This window comes from Ursus americanus, chromosome 12 (genome assembly GCF_024610735.1).
Source record: "Ursus americanus isolate L20-20 chromosome 12, mUrsAme1.1.p, whole genome shotgun sequence".
NCBI lineage: Eukaryota > Metazoa > Chordata > Mammalia > Carnivora > Ursidae > Ursus > Ursus americanus.
Window position 1 is genome coordinate 69,936,657 of NC_142138.1, and position 14,471 is coordinate 69,951,127.

Consider the following 14,471-nt stretch of genomic DNA (forward strand, 5'->3'; position numbering starts at 1 on the left):
GTCCACGGGGTTTATTAATTCAATACAGAACGTTTTCTTTATTTTCAGCTGGCATAAACGTGAGCATCAAGGTATTCCTTGTACTAAGCAATTTAACCTGAATTGGCAATATATTGATTAAACATGTATAGTAATTTAGGGATTATTTTTTCTCCTTCTTTGATATGATAAAATGTCTCTAGACAACCTAATGTTTTATGTCTAAACAACAAGTACAGTGTGAGTTTAAGGGAAAATACTTGAAGAAAAGTAAACTCTAGCCATTTTTAACCTATACTTGAAATTTTTCCCTTCTTGCATTCCTGTAATGGACAACTAATAACTGAGGGAATTATAAAAATCTGAACAAGGATTATAAACACAGCACTGCTACAAAAGGCAGAAAAGGCAAATTCCTGCCCTCCAGGAGTTTTCCCTTTTGTGGTGCTGTAACAGGAATTCAGTAAGAAAGGGATGTAACACTTCCACTTTCATTTGCTTAAACAAATTTTATAACAAAAATTTTTATATCAGGTCTGGGGCGCCTGGGTGGCACAGCGGTTGGGCGTCTGCCTTCGGCTCAGGGCGTGATCCCGGCGTTCTGGGATCGAGCCCCACATCAGGCTCCTCTGCTATGAGCCTGCTTCTTCCTCTCCCACTCCCCCTGCCTGTGTTCCCTCTCTCACTGGCTGTCTCTATCTCTGTCAAATAAATAAATAAAATCTTTAAAAAAAATTTTTATATCAGGTCTACAACTTCATAAAATTAAATTTGTTAATGATAACAATCCATTAGAAAAGAAGAAAACACATTTTATTCACATCAGATTACTTTAAAATGTTAATACCCTGCTTACTAATGTAGCCCTAGAGTTTGGAACACAGAAATCAAGAAACACGTATCGAATGAATAAATATGTCTTGTTCTTTGTTTATTCTTTTAGATCAACTTTAGGAAAAATTTTCAATTGCCTCTCCAAAAATTCCATTGAGAATTTAAATGAAAAATGTATTACATTTTCAAGTTGATTTAAGACGGCCTGAAATATTTACAATGTTTAGGCTTTCCATCCAAAATTTAGCGTGCCTCTCCTTTTATTCAGTAGTGAAAAATTAAGGGTGTTTCCATTCAAGGGTGTTTCCAGTGTTTTTTCTCTCTGGTAATAGTTTGATAGTTTGGATTATACAGATCAAACATACTCTTCATTAAGAGCATAAGTATAAATTTTTGTTTTCGTTTTTTTGTTGTTTTTTTAAGAGATTTTATTTCTTTATTTGTCACAGAGAGAGAGAGCACAAGCAGGGAGAGTGGCAGGCAGAGGGAGAAGCAGACTCCCTGCTGAGCAGGGAGCCCAGTGCAGTGCGGACTCGATCCCAGGACCCCAGGATCACAACCCGAGCCCAAGGCAGACGCTTATCCTTCTGAGCCAGCCAGGCACCCCTAAATTCTGTTTGTTGATATGGTGATTGAAAGCTTTTTTCATTACATTTCCTACCTAATTATTGCCAGAACAGTAGAGTGCTTTTTCTTGAACAATTTTATTAATTCAAACGTTTAGTTTAACATAAAAATTCCATCATCTACTTTCCGCACCCCTCCTCAAATTTAAATCACTTGTTTACTATCTTACTGCATTAGTCAGAAATTTCAAAACAATTTTAAATTACAGTGGTTGAGAGACTAAATATACAAATGGACAATGGCCAGACCATATAGAAAGAGAACTTTGGCCCACAAGCTGCAACTGCCTGCCCAGGAAACCAACCTCTTCTCTGCAATAAATGACCCAGGAAGCCAGCCTGTTACAAGTCAGACTTACGGGAAGCCAGGTTGCTATCCATAGTGACAACCCGAGAAGCTAAACAATAACTTCTGTAACGATCTGCCCCAAACAGCCATGACTTCATTAATAACTGACAGCCTTCCTAATTTTGGTCCCAACTTCCAATGTGGGACCAACAATGGAAAGCAAAATATGCACCACTAACCAATCGCATAGGATGTCCCATTGCTAGTTAGCTTGTCTACAAGCTTCCCCATGCCAGTCGTCTCCAGTTGGGCGGGGCACATGGGAAGCCTTCCCTTTTCTCTACTCTAAAGCTTTCCCAATCTTCTGCCTGCCTTTGAGTAACTGACAAAACTCCAGTGATGGTAGCTGACTCCCTTGTTACAGCAAATTCAGAATAAATAGTCTTTGTTTTTCTCGTTTGGTCGGTCTTCATTTATTGGCACAGGCAACAGCCGGAATTCCTTAATTTTGCTCCTCGTTTTAATGGAAATATTCGCAATTATTTTGCCATTAAGAATAGTATTGTTATTTTGAAAAAGATTTTATCCTGTTGTTGTCCTTCTATTTCATTCCTAATCAGTACTTAAAACAGAATGTTCATCCTTATCAGATAACTTTTCAGCATCTTGTATTTTTCATATTAAGTTTTAAGATTAGATTTATTATCGAATCATCTTCAAATTTCTGAGGTAAGCATTTCTCGTTTATTGAATTATTCTTTCAATATGTTGTAAGTAAGACTCATTTTTAGTAGTCAGTATTAATCTTAGTAGTTTTTTTCCAATGGATAATTTTATTTTCAGGTTAGGAGGGCATCTTTTAGGTAACTAAAAAAGGTAAACCATACCATTAGTAGCCACTTACAATTATAAAGGAATAACAGATAAATACCTCATCTTCAAGAGTGTGTATTCAAATGAAATGTATTCAAATGAAAATAAACCTACTTGCAAATTTCTGCTTTAATCAAATAGAAAACCATTATTTTAAGCATTGTTTTTATTTGAAAATTATCTACTGTTGAAGCAGTCAAGCTAGAGAGAGAAAATTCTACTGATATTAGAGACAGAACTTAAGACATCTCAGAAATAGGAATAGTAACTACATATAATAATGCTTTCTTTTAACACTTATTCCTCTATTAAAAGATAGTACGGTTTACAGATTAGATTAATACGTGTTTAAAATTTAACTTAATGACGTGAATATCCTGATGTTAATGATGCTAATATTTTCAAATAATTAGACATTTGTAAAATATAATACGTAAGAATTTAATATACGCTTAAAAAGATATCACAAATCACTGGCAAAGGGATAGATTATTCAATAATAACTAGTGTTGGAATAACTAACAATCTGAGGGTGTCGAGAGACAACAAAGATTGTCCAAAGAATGATCCGGGGGCTCTTCCAAGTTACCTGACAATGAGCTAGCTGGCTGGTATCTGGAGGTGCCTGATCTCACCTTCCCACAAAGTGTCCAGAGTATCTCAGCGTTGGACAGCCGGCATCCCCAGCAGCTCTCTAAAGAGCTGGCATCCAAGATCAGGCTGTTTGACACCCAAATTCAGCTCTACTCTCAAGGCCGCTCCCATGTTTGACCACAGTGCACCTGGTACATTCAAGCAAGCCCACCACTCTCCTGGACGGTGAGCACATGGCTGCACGCATCCTGCTGACCATTCTATTTCTGAATTCCTGCTTGAACCAGATAATGCTTGCTGGTGTTGGCCTGAGCCCTCTTGCTTGAGGAAATTTGGGTGTAAACTCTGACCTCACATTATGCACAAAAACTAATTCCGGGTGGTCCACAAGTCAATAAAAATAAATCAAGACAATGAAAAGCTAGAATAAAGTAGAATTCTGTGACCATCAACTCTCTGGAGAATAAGACAAATTTCTAGGCTTCATGAGATGAAGATGAATCACAAATAAAGACCCTAATTGATTTACTACATAAACATTTTGAACAGTCATATAACCAAAATAAAAAGACGAAGAATAGAAGAAATATTAAGGTCCCTGTTACATAAACACAGTAATACAATTGATTTTTTTTTAAATCAAACAGTAGAAGCCCACTTGATACAGGTTATAAGCAATCTACAAAGGAACTTGCAACCAGTAATCAAAGAAATGCAAATGAAAGCGACAACGGGGTAACTTTTTTACCGACTTCTCCTCCTACCTTTCCGACAGCTCCTTTTTAGCCTCTTTTGCTCTTCATCTCCCCAACGTCTGTACGTTGAAGTGCTCTAGGAATCCAGTACTTTGACTTCTCTTTTTTCTATCTCTACTCATTCCCTAATGATCTCATCCAGTCTCATGGCTTTAAATAGCATCTATTTATCAATGAGTCCCAAAATTTACATCCCTAGCTCGGACTGGAATATTCAGCTGCCCACTTGCCATTTCCATGTGGATTTTTAACAAGTGACTCAAACTTCATGAAAATGTACGTCAGTCTGAACTACTGACACTACCTCTCTCCCCCCAAAGCCTTCCCCTTCTCAGGGAACGACAATCCCATTCTTGCCGTTGCCCAGGCCAAAAATGGCGGTCCTACGCTGACTCCGCTTTTTCCCTCATCTGGCACATCTCATCAGTCCGCAGTTCCTTTCGGCTCCACCTCCAGAACACACCCACCACTCAATTCACTTCTCCCATCACCACCAGGATCCAAGCCACCCACATCTTTCGCTTGGATTACCGCGACAGCCCCCTTACTTGTGCCCTGGCTTCTGACCTCCCCTCCTCCTCTGTTGTCAGGAGAATAGCCAGAGTAAACCTGTTAAAACCTAAGGCAGATGCCCTCATCTCTTTGCTCAGCTCTCCAGTAGTTGCCCATTCCCACTGAGAGTAGAATCCAAAGATCTTACAAGCCCCACATGATCTGTCCCCTTCTCACCCTGCTTCACCCCTTATCTCCAAGCCCTTACCCACCATTGCCATCCTTCTTGCTGACACTGTTCTTTTTTTTTAATGTTTTTTTTAATTATATTATGTTAGTCACCATACAGCACATCCCCGGTTTCTGATGTAAGGCTCGATGATTCATTAGTTGCGTATAACACCCAGTGCACCATGCAATCCGTGCCCTCCTTACTACCCATCACCAGCCTATCCCATTCCCCCACCCCCCTCCCCTCTGAAGCCCTCAGATTGTTTCTTAGAGTCCATAGTCTCTCATGCTTCATTCCCCCTTCTGATTACCCCCCTTTCTTTATCCCTTTCTTCCCCTACCGATCTTCCTAGTTCATATGTTCCATAGATGAGAGAAATCATATGACAATTGTCTTTCTCTGCTTGACTTATTTCACTTAGCATTATCTCCTCCAGTGCCGTCTGTGTTGCAGCAAATGTTGAGAACTCGTTCTTTCTGATGGCTGAGTAACATTCCCTTGTATATATGGACCACAACTTCTTAATCCAGTCATCTGTTGAAGGGCATCTCGGCTCCTTCCATGATTTGGCTATTTTGCCGACACTGTTCTAGCCACATGGCCTTGACATCCCTCCACCACCCCAGCCGTGCTCCTACTACACGGCCTTTACACTTGCTATTCCTTATCCGGAATGGGCTTACCAAGGTATCAAATAGTTAGCTTCCTCATTTCCTCAGGGTCTTTACTAAAAATTTTCCTTTACTTTTCCTCCTCACTTTCTCTTCCTTTCTTAAACAATTCAGTCCTACAGACATTAGGATGGGGCAGAACCAGGTAGACCAGCGCACAGTGGGGTGTCAGAGGCAAGGAGGATAAGGAGGGCCCCCTTGCAGAGGGGTGGCCCAGCAGGCCTGGCACGTCAGACCTGAGCGAGCCGGGGACGTGCTGCATGAGGTCCGAAAGGCATTGAGGCAGGGAATGGTGTGGCAGCAGAGGAAGAGACTGATAATATACAGCGGGTTTGATCAAATAAGTAAATAATTGAGGATAAAGGGAGCTAATTTCTCACTGTCAGATTATAGAGGCACAGAGATGGGAAGGGGGTAAAACTAGAATGAACCCTGAGGTGTTAGACTGAAATTGGAGTGAATTCATGGTTTTCAATATAGATATATAGACATAAATACAGATATAATTATGTGTATACTGTGTGTATATATTTACATATATATGTATTTATATAATATATATTACATACATATATTCTCTATCCATTAAAAGGGACTGGGAGAAGCAACTCCATTCAACCCCAATAGCAATGAGCACACCTAGCACCCAGAGTGTGACCTCAAAATAGCATTCTCAAGGGCTCCTCGGAGAAATGGCCGATTCCAGGGCTGGGCCAGGAAAGTACAAGATAAGCCTGGAACATACTGGTGTGCCAGAAAACAAGGAAGTGCTCAAAGAATGATGGGGACATGTCAAAAGGACACAGAAGCTAAGCTTGAAGGGGTTCCAATGGGAAAATCTAAGAAAACTTTAAACACCAATATAATGACACTCACTCACTGACTAAAATAGGGAACTGAGCTCATATACCTATAAACAAACTGGAAGTTTGATGAGGAATGTGATCAAGTTTCTTTCCACAAGACACTTAATTACAAAGAGAAGAAGAACTTTACAGTGGGCAAGCTTAAAAGATACCATCTAAACCAAGTGATCAAAGCAAACATTATCAGTCATGGAACAAACAGAAAGGATGAGCAGCCTGCTAAGACGTAATAAGAACACAGCATTGTTTCTGTCATAGTCCCGCCAAAAATGAACAACCCTGAGCCTAATCCTGAGGAAACATAGACAAACCTAAATTAGGGGATATTCTACAAAATAAGTGGCCTGGAATTTTCAAAGGTATCAAGGTCACAAGAGTTGAAGAAACACTGAGAAACTGTTTCAGCCTAAAGGATACTAAAGGGACGTGGTAAGTAAGACCAGCAGCTTGGGTCGCCTGGGTGGCTCAGTCAGTTGGGTGTCTGTCTTTGGCTCAGGCTGTGATCCCAGGGTCCTGGGATCGAGTCCCACCTCAGGCTCCCTGCTCCATAGGGAGCCCGCTTTTCCCTCTCCCTCTGCTGCTCCCCCTGCTTGCACTCTCTCTCTATCAAATAAATGAGTAAAATCTTCCAAGGAAAGGTGAAACATGTGATGGGAAAATTTTTTTAAGTAAAATAAAAGCAACAACTTGATGCGGAACAGGATCCTTTTTCTATAAAGGGCATTATTGAAAAAATTGGCAAAAATCTGACCGGGGTATGAAGATAAGACAGTTCTAACATCTCTGTGTTAATAGTCTTATTTTGGTGCTTATATTTTGGTTATGTAGGAGAAATATCTTTGTAGTAAAAACACACTAAACTATTTGGGGAGGTGGGACATCACATGGGAAATTCTCAACTGTTTCAGGGGAAAAAAAGCCTTTCCTTCTATACTTGCAAGTTTTCTGTAGGCTTGTGATTTAAATTTAAAATATATTTTTAAATTTTGTCACTTACTCAATGAGATCTTTCCTAGCCACTCTAATTAAAATGCTTACCCCAGCGACACTCCTTCATGCCTTATTCTTATCCCTTAACACGTATTTTATTTATCTAGTTGATTGTTTCATCCAAGAGGATCTAGGAGGACAGGAATTTTTGTCTTTTAGTCACTGCTGTGTTATGAGAGCTTAGGACATTGCCTGGAGCATAATAAGTACTCAATAAATGTTTAATGAATAAATGAATGTATAAGCCTATTAAATAAGTAAATGTTTTAAGACAGATAATAACCATTATGAGGATAAGTGAAGTAAAACTTTTATTCTCAACATTAATGATAGCTAATTAAATGTCCTTTTGGAAAATAATTTGGCAATTAAGAATCATAAAAATAGGGGTGCCTGGGTGGCTCAGTTGTTTAGGCGTCTACCTTCGGCTCGGGTTGTGATCCCAGGGTCCTAGGATCAAACCCTGCATCAGGCTCCCTGCTCAGTGGGGCGTCGTCTTCTCCCTCTCCCTCTGCCCCTCCCCACTGCTTGGGGTCTCTCTTCTGTCTGAAATAAATAAATAAAATCTTTTTTAAAAAAGAATCATAAAAATATTAATGCCCTTCGACCTAGACATTCCACTTCTTGGATTTTATTCTAAGGAACTATCCTAAACTATGCAATCATAGTGTTAAGCTGTTCACTAGAGGTTTACTTATACACACACAAAAAAAAAGAGAGAGAGAGAGAGAGAGAGAAATAAACAATTAGACAAAAAATATTGGCTAAATTATGCCATATCCACAGATTAAAATTTTATTTTATTTGAAATTCCATTTGTTTTGAAAACATTTCATTGGAAATTCTAATATAATGGGGAAAAGTTTTTATGTATTATTATATTAAGGGAAAAAATAAACAGAATATTAATTTATAGCCTATGATTCCAACTCTAAAAATATGCAATATAATAAGCAATTATTGTACTGTGGTGGTTTTTGCTTTCCTCTATTCTCCAAATTTTTAGTAATATGATGTAATTTACTTTTTTTTTTTTTTTTTTTAAGATTTGCGAGAGAGAGCATGAGCGTGGGGAGGGGTAGAGGGAGAGGGAGAAGCAAACTCCCCGCAAAGCAGGGAGCCCTACAATGGAGCTGATTCCAGGACCCTGAGATCATGACCTGAGCCAAGGGCAGATGCTTAACCGGCTAAGCCACCCAGGCACCCCATGTACTTTACATTCTTAAAATACGTTTATAATAAAAAAGTATTTATTTTTTTAAAAACACATCATGGATAAAGTTAGCCAGTTGTGGTATTAACCCCATGAAAGAAAGTACTGCTTAGGTGAAGAGATATACAAATCAAAAATTAACTAGTCTGTGTTCAAACATGATCAAATATAAAAGAGGTATGGGGCACCTGGGTAGCCCAGTAGTTTGGGTGTCCGACCCTTAGTTTCAGCTTGGGTCGTGATCTCATGAGTCATGGGATCCAGCCCAGCCCAAGCTCAGTGGGGATTCTGCTTAAGGATTCTCTCCCGTTGCCCCTCCCCCCGCTCTCTCTCTCTCTCTCTCTCTCAAATAAATAAATACATCTTTAAAAAAAATTTTTTTGATGAAAGAGGTAAAAAAAATTTTAAAACCTGTTTGAATACAAAGTATGTTAACAGAAGAAAGCAGTTTACATAAAATCGGGAGAAGAATTTGGCCATATTAGTCTTGGGCTCCTGAGGGAAGACATGCCAAATACAACAAATACTAACACCATGAGAAAGGTATGCTCTAATGTGGACTGGGGTAGGATCAGCATGCCTGCCAGACCAACAAAATATCCCTCAAGACCATCTAGCACCTTCTGTTCTAATTCCATGCTCTGATTATAACTTGGCCTCCCAGTTACCTTTTTCTGGGAAGAAAATATCCTAGACCTCCACGTAGCCACAGGAGTACTTGAAATGTGGCTAATCCTAACTGAGATGTGCTTTAAGATCCACCCAAGATCTCAAAGACTTACTATGAAAAAAGTAATGTGAAATATCTCAGTAATAATCATATATTGATTATATGTTGAAATTATAACATGTTGGCTATATTGGGTTAAATGAAATATATTATTAAAATTACTGTTACCTGTTTCTTTTTACTTTTTTAATATGGATACAAGAAAATTTAAAATTACTTCTGTGGCTCACATTTGTGGATAGTATTATATTTTTATAGATGACCACTGATCTGGAACATTGAACAAGAATACTGCAGTCAATATAAACGTACAATCTCCCTAAAACCAATAAACTGACACCAGGTTTAGACAGCAGTCTCTTTGAGCTTTCATACACGGCACAAGTCTATCCCTCATATCTGCATTGACAAAATCAGATCTTCCCTGAAGTGAGCAAATCAAGGTTCTGGCACCCTCTGAGCTTCCTGGGCACAAGCTGTCTGCTCCGCTATTTGCCTACCTTCTATCATTTTTCTCTTGGTTCATAATCTTGTGTTTAGACTGTATTCTTCAAGGGATAGCGTTGTATATTACCACCTTTGTTTTCCTTGCACTTCAGTGCCTAAAACAAAGGTATTAAAAGGTTTTTTAAGAGGCACCTGGCTGGCTCACTGGGTAGAGCATGCAACTCTTGATCTCAGGGTTGTGAGTTCAAGCCCCATGCTGGTTGTAGAGACTACCTAAAAATAAAATCTTTCAAAACAAAAGTTTATTGGGGCACCTGGGTGGCTCGGTGGCTTGAGCGTCTGCCTTCAGCTCAGGTCATGATCCCAGGGTCCTGGGATGGAGCCCCACATTGGACTCCTTGCTCAGCGAGGAGCCTGCTTCTCCCTCTGCCTGCTGCTTGCCATGCTTGTGCTCTCTCTCTCTCTCCAAATAAAATCTTTAAAAAAATAAAATTTAAAAAAATTCAAGAAGTTTGTTAAATGAACATTCTTCCACATATTATGCTTTTATCATAGCTATAGACCTCCGTACCTTAAAAAGCTTATGTACATAACTTCTCCATTGGTTTTTTTTTTCTTCACCAGGTAATTGTGGCTGACTTGTGAAGACTGAACACATAAAAACCTGAAAGTAAATCACAATCATGTGAACTAAAAATAATGAATATATAACATGGAGTGACAGCTTCACAACTATCCCAGCACAGTGTATTTTACTATTAAGGACAGAGCATTAGAGACAGACCACAGAATTGATATTTCATCATTATGCAATGGCCTACATTATACGACCTCTTATTGTCCCTGAATTCCAACAGCAACCTCGTGGCTGATATAGAATGATGGTGGAAGGGAAAATAGATGAGACAAAAAGGAAAGATTTATTATGAGATCATTGTGATGCTTTGGCCTCTTAATGCAAGTAGTTTCTCAATGTTCTACCAGTTATAAAAAAAAAATTCACTACCAAATTTCCCTGCTAATAACTACTTTTGAATATTGTGACAGCATCAAAACAATGCTGAAAACAACAATCTCTCAATATAGGAGGGGGGAGCCTTCCTGCTAAATATTTACCCCCTCAAACGGAAAATCCTTTTCTGAGAAATGCTGTTACCCAACAGAAAATCTTGGCTTCTTAAAATCCAGGTATGTTCCCATCTCTTATTTTAAATGAAGTAGTTGATCTTCATTTAACCCAGTTTTTGTGACTGTTTTATAAAAGCCACTGAAAAACCTGAGAAACTGTTGACATTAGATTTACTAGAGTTAAACCTTTATAGGGGCATCTGACTGGCTCAGTTGGTAGAGCACGTGACTGTTGATCTTAGGGCTGTTGAGTTCAAGCCCCACCTTGAGTGTAGAGATTACTTAAAACTAATTTTTTAAAAATTAAAGGATGCGTTTATGTTTCTATTGAATTAGCAACTATAATTTTTTTTTGCAAGATCCTATTTTTAAGTACTTTCTACAACGAACGTGGGGCTCAAATTCACCACCCCAAGAGCAAGAGTCACATGCTTTATGGACTGAGTCAGCCAGGTGCCCCAGTGTCCTTTGATACTTTTATAAAAATTATGTACACACAAATATCTGAAATGTGATTTACTAATCCCAGTAAAAACTATAATTTGATGAGTTTTTTAATAGTTTGAGACACTAACAAACTGTTTAGTTGCCCTAAAAGAAGAGAAAAACTCGAATCCTAAGCTGTTGCTCTTTACAAAACTTCCCCACTGGTAGGAGTCTTTCCTTTTAGGAGAAAGAAAACAAACAAACGAAAACCTCAACCTGTGTTAAACCTCTTTATCATTTTACATGTGGTCTAAGTGTCATTTTCCAGTGCTTTGTCTATGAGTAATATTTTCCAGAATTGATTCGCCCTTAGGTACCAACTTGACTGAACTTTTAAGACTCAGATCCAGCAATTTTGGCTTTAAATGGGGAAAATGAAAAGAGTTAAACCACAAAATGGCTGGCTAGCTCCTAGAAACAAGAAAGAAGCAAAGCTCACGGAACAAGGTCACTCGAGTGCAAACTTAAGCGTGCACAAAGAAGCAGCAGCAAAGTGTCCTGAGCTCCAGTTGCATTTCCACCTCAGAAATCTTGAAAACGTACAGAACACATCAACGCTTATACTTGCTAATTTGGATGATATTCATGAATGTGAGCCCAAGAATAATTCAAATTTCCAATTAAATTAGGAAGAAAACAGAAGCCCCTGGAAATCGTTAAGCGAGGATCGGAAAACGTAAAAGAATGAATGAAAAAGACGGTCCTACGGACCCGACCAGCGAGCTTCCGTCCGCGCCGGCCGGGCAGACCCGGGAAGAAGAAGGAAGCGGAAGAAGGACCAAGAGCGCTTTTCCGCCGACCGTTGGCGCCCGAGCTCCAGGCGCTACACCGCCACGCCCCGCGCGTGCGCAGTTCGCTGACTGAAAGTTGCGGGCGCGCGCCGGCCCTCGCTTATCTAGGGGGAGGGAGGGGCGGGCGGGCGAGAGCACGTGACCGGGATTGCGGCGTTTCTGGCCCAATCCAAGGCATTTCGGAAAGCGCCCTTGTGGAGCAGTTAGGGTAGTCCCGGTTCGACCAGAGGCCTGACCTCTTTTTAATCTCCTGGCTTCCGGAGTCCCCTCTTGGACCTAAGGATACGGTTTTGCGGAACTTTTTGGCGTGCGTCCCGCAGATCGAATTAGGGGCACAGTCTGGAGTGATTGGCGCTTTTTATTTCTTTTTCTCCATAATTAGAGTGTCAGCTCTCTAATTTCAAGGCCTCTTGCCCTCTCCCTAAGATGTTCAAGTCCGATTTCTACTGCTGGAGACTCCAGAATCCCTGGAGGGCGTCTTGTTGTAAAAATAGTACTCTAAAAAAAGAAAAACTGGTTTATATCGCAGGGGTTGAGGATTGGGGAAATTAAGGTAAAAACTTAAAGAGACAGGTGTTCCACAGGACTACGGTAGATAACCAGCGTACCCCCCGAAGAGCGCTTTATCTCAGTTTAAACATTTAGGGCGCCCGGGTGGCTCAGAGGGTTCAGTGTCTGCCTTAGGGTCAGGATCTCAGGGTCCTGGGATGGAGGCCTATACCGGAGGCCCCCAGCTCAATGGTGAGCCTGCTTCTCCCTCTCTCTGCTCTTCCCCCTGCTTGTGCTTTCTCTCTCTCCCTCAAATTTTAAAAAACATTTAAGTAAAATCTCGCACTCTATCAAGAATCTCAAAGAGTGATGCTGGGATAAGGTTACGTAAACGATGTGGTTGGTAAGCCCCAGAGGAGTGTGAAAGGAAACAAGGCCTTAGAGAAACTCAATCTTAAGGCTGAAGTCCTTGACGTGAGAAGGGAGTGGGGTAGAAGCAAAATGGATTGAGGCTGAGTTCTAACGTTCTAATCCTTCACGTTGCAGACTGCTACAGCTACAGCCCAGGAACCTTGGCAGTGGGGAATCAACAGTGTAAAAGGATAAAATGGCAAATATGTCAAAACGATTTAAAAAAAAAAGGATATGGCCCTCCATATATCCTATTATAGAGAGCTTGGTAAAAATAAGACCCCCTCGACTTGGAATCCTAGTCAGAAAATTTTACTCATTTCCCACAAATAACAAATCCTTAACACAGCAGAAACGAATTCGTTCTTAACTCAGAATATTCTCCTACATGGAATGGGGGGGGGAGTGCGTAGCTAAAAGTGCTGGACTTGCACTGACTTCTCTGCCAGAGACGTAGAGTGATTGTAATTGCTGCTTCCCTTGCAGATGCTAGTTCTCCCTGGTGCTGCTGTCAGTGGTTCTTAAGGAGAGTTGCTTCAACTGCAGTTCCTTCCATTACACTTACAGCTTCTACCAAGCCGCCTTCCTCAGTCACCGCTGTCCAGACAAGTGATACTGAGCTCCCCTGAGCACACTGTGGCTGGTTTCTCTGTGCCAAGAGAAGGCAGGGAGAAAATGCCTCCCCGCAGAGAAGCCCAGTAGCCCCCGTGAGCTAATTCTGGGGCTGTGGAATGAGTTTATCCAACTAAAGTGGAGGCAGATCATGGCCTTCATCTGCAAGATGGTGCCATCTGAATATTTAATCGGAGAATCACAGAAAATAGGAAGTGTTGAGTGTCAGTTCTTAACAGCTGGAATGGTGTTTTGTTTTTTTTGTTTTTGTTTTCTGCCAGTGTTGTGTGCCTATTGATGGCCTGTGTCAGGATTGACCAGTAATGCAGATGTGTCCATTTTATAAGTAACCAGGTTCAAATTGATGCCTTAAGCAAAAATTTCAGTTTTGTGTAAATATTCATAAATTTGAATAAGTCATAGTTGCTTCTGATTCTTAGTCAGAATTGCTGTTATGGGGTAACCCTGCTTCAGTTATCACCCAAAAAATCTGTAGATCTGTGTGAAATAAAACTATTTTACCAGTACATATAGTATTTTTAAGGATGCCCCTGGAGATCAACCCATTTTGTAATTTCCATTTTGCGGTATAACCTGTTCTTCAAGTTAGGGCTGATAAACAGACTAACACAAGTAGCTGCCTCGGGCCAATTACCCAAGCCAGGTTTTCACATCTTGGGCTGATTAGTACATGAAAAAGGAATGCAGTAGTAGAATGCTATTATTAAGCAACAGCTGCAGACTATCATTGCATCCAGTACTAGGAACAGAGGGGAAATTTTCAGCAACTGGGAGAATGTCACATGTTCCAAAGCCTCTCTTTAAAATACAGAAGAAGGAATAAACACACTTAAGTATTTTGAATCACAGTCTCTCACAGAATTCTTCATTATCTACCACCACCAAAAACTTTTGAGTGTTCTACCATATTCTTCAACCACGGGGAAAAAGGCTTTGAGTTTT

At 40.2% G+C, this 14,471-nt stretch overlaps 1 long non-coding RNA gene across 1 annotated transcript; it reads right to left on the bottom strand.

Annotated features, from left to right (window-relative positions):
* Positions 1 to 7,495: 7,495 nt before the first annotated feature.
* Positions 7,496 to 12,032, bottom strand: LOC123779222 (uncharacterized). Its single transcript, XR_006776116.2, has 4 exons — positions 11,917 to 12,032; positions 10,163 to 10,255; positions 9,906 to 10,067; positions 7,496 to 7,747 (listed from the first exon to the last, which is right to left on the bottom strand). It is a non-coding gene; the product is annotated as an uncharacterized LOC123779222 (long non-coding RNA).
* Between the last annotated feature and the right edge of the window lie 2,439 nt (positions 12,033 to 14,471).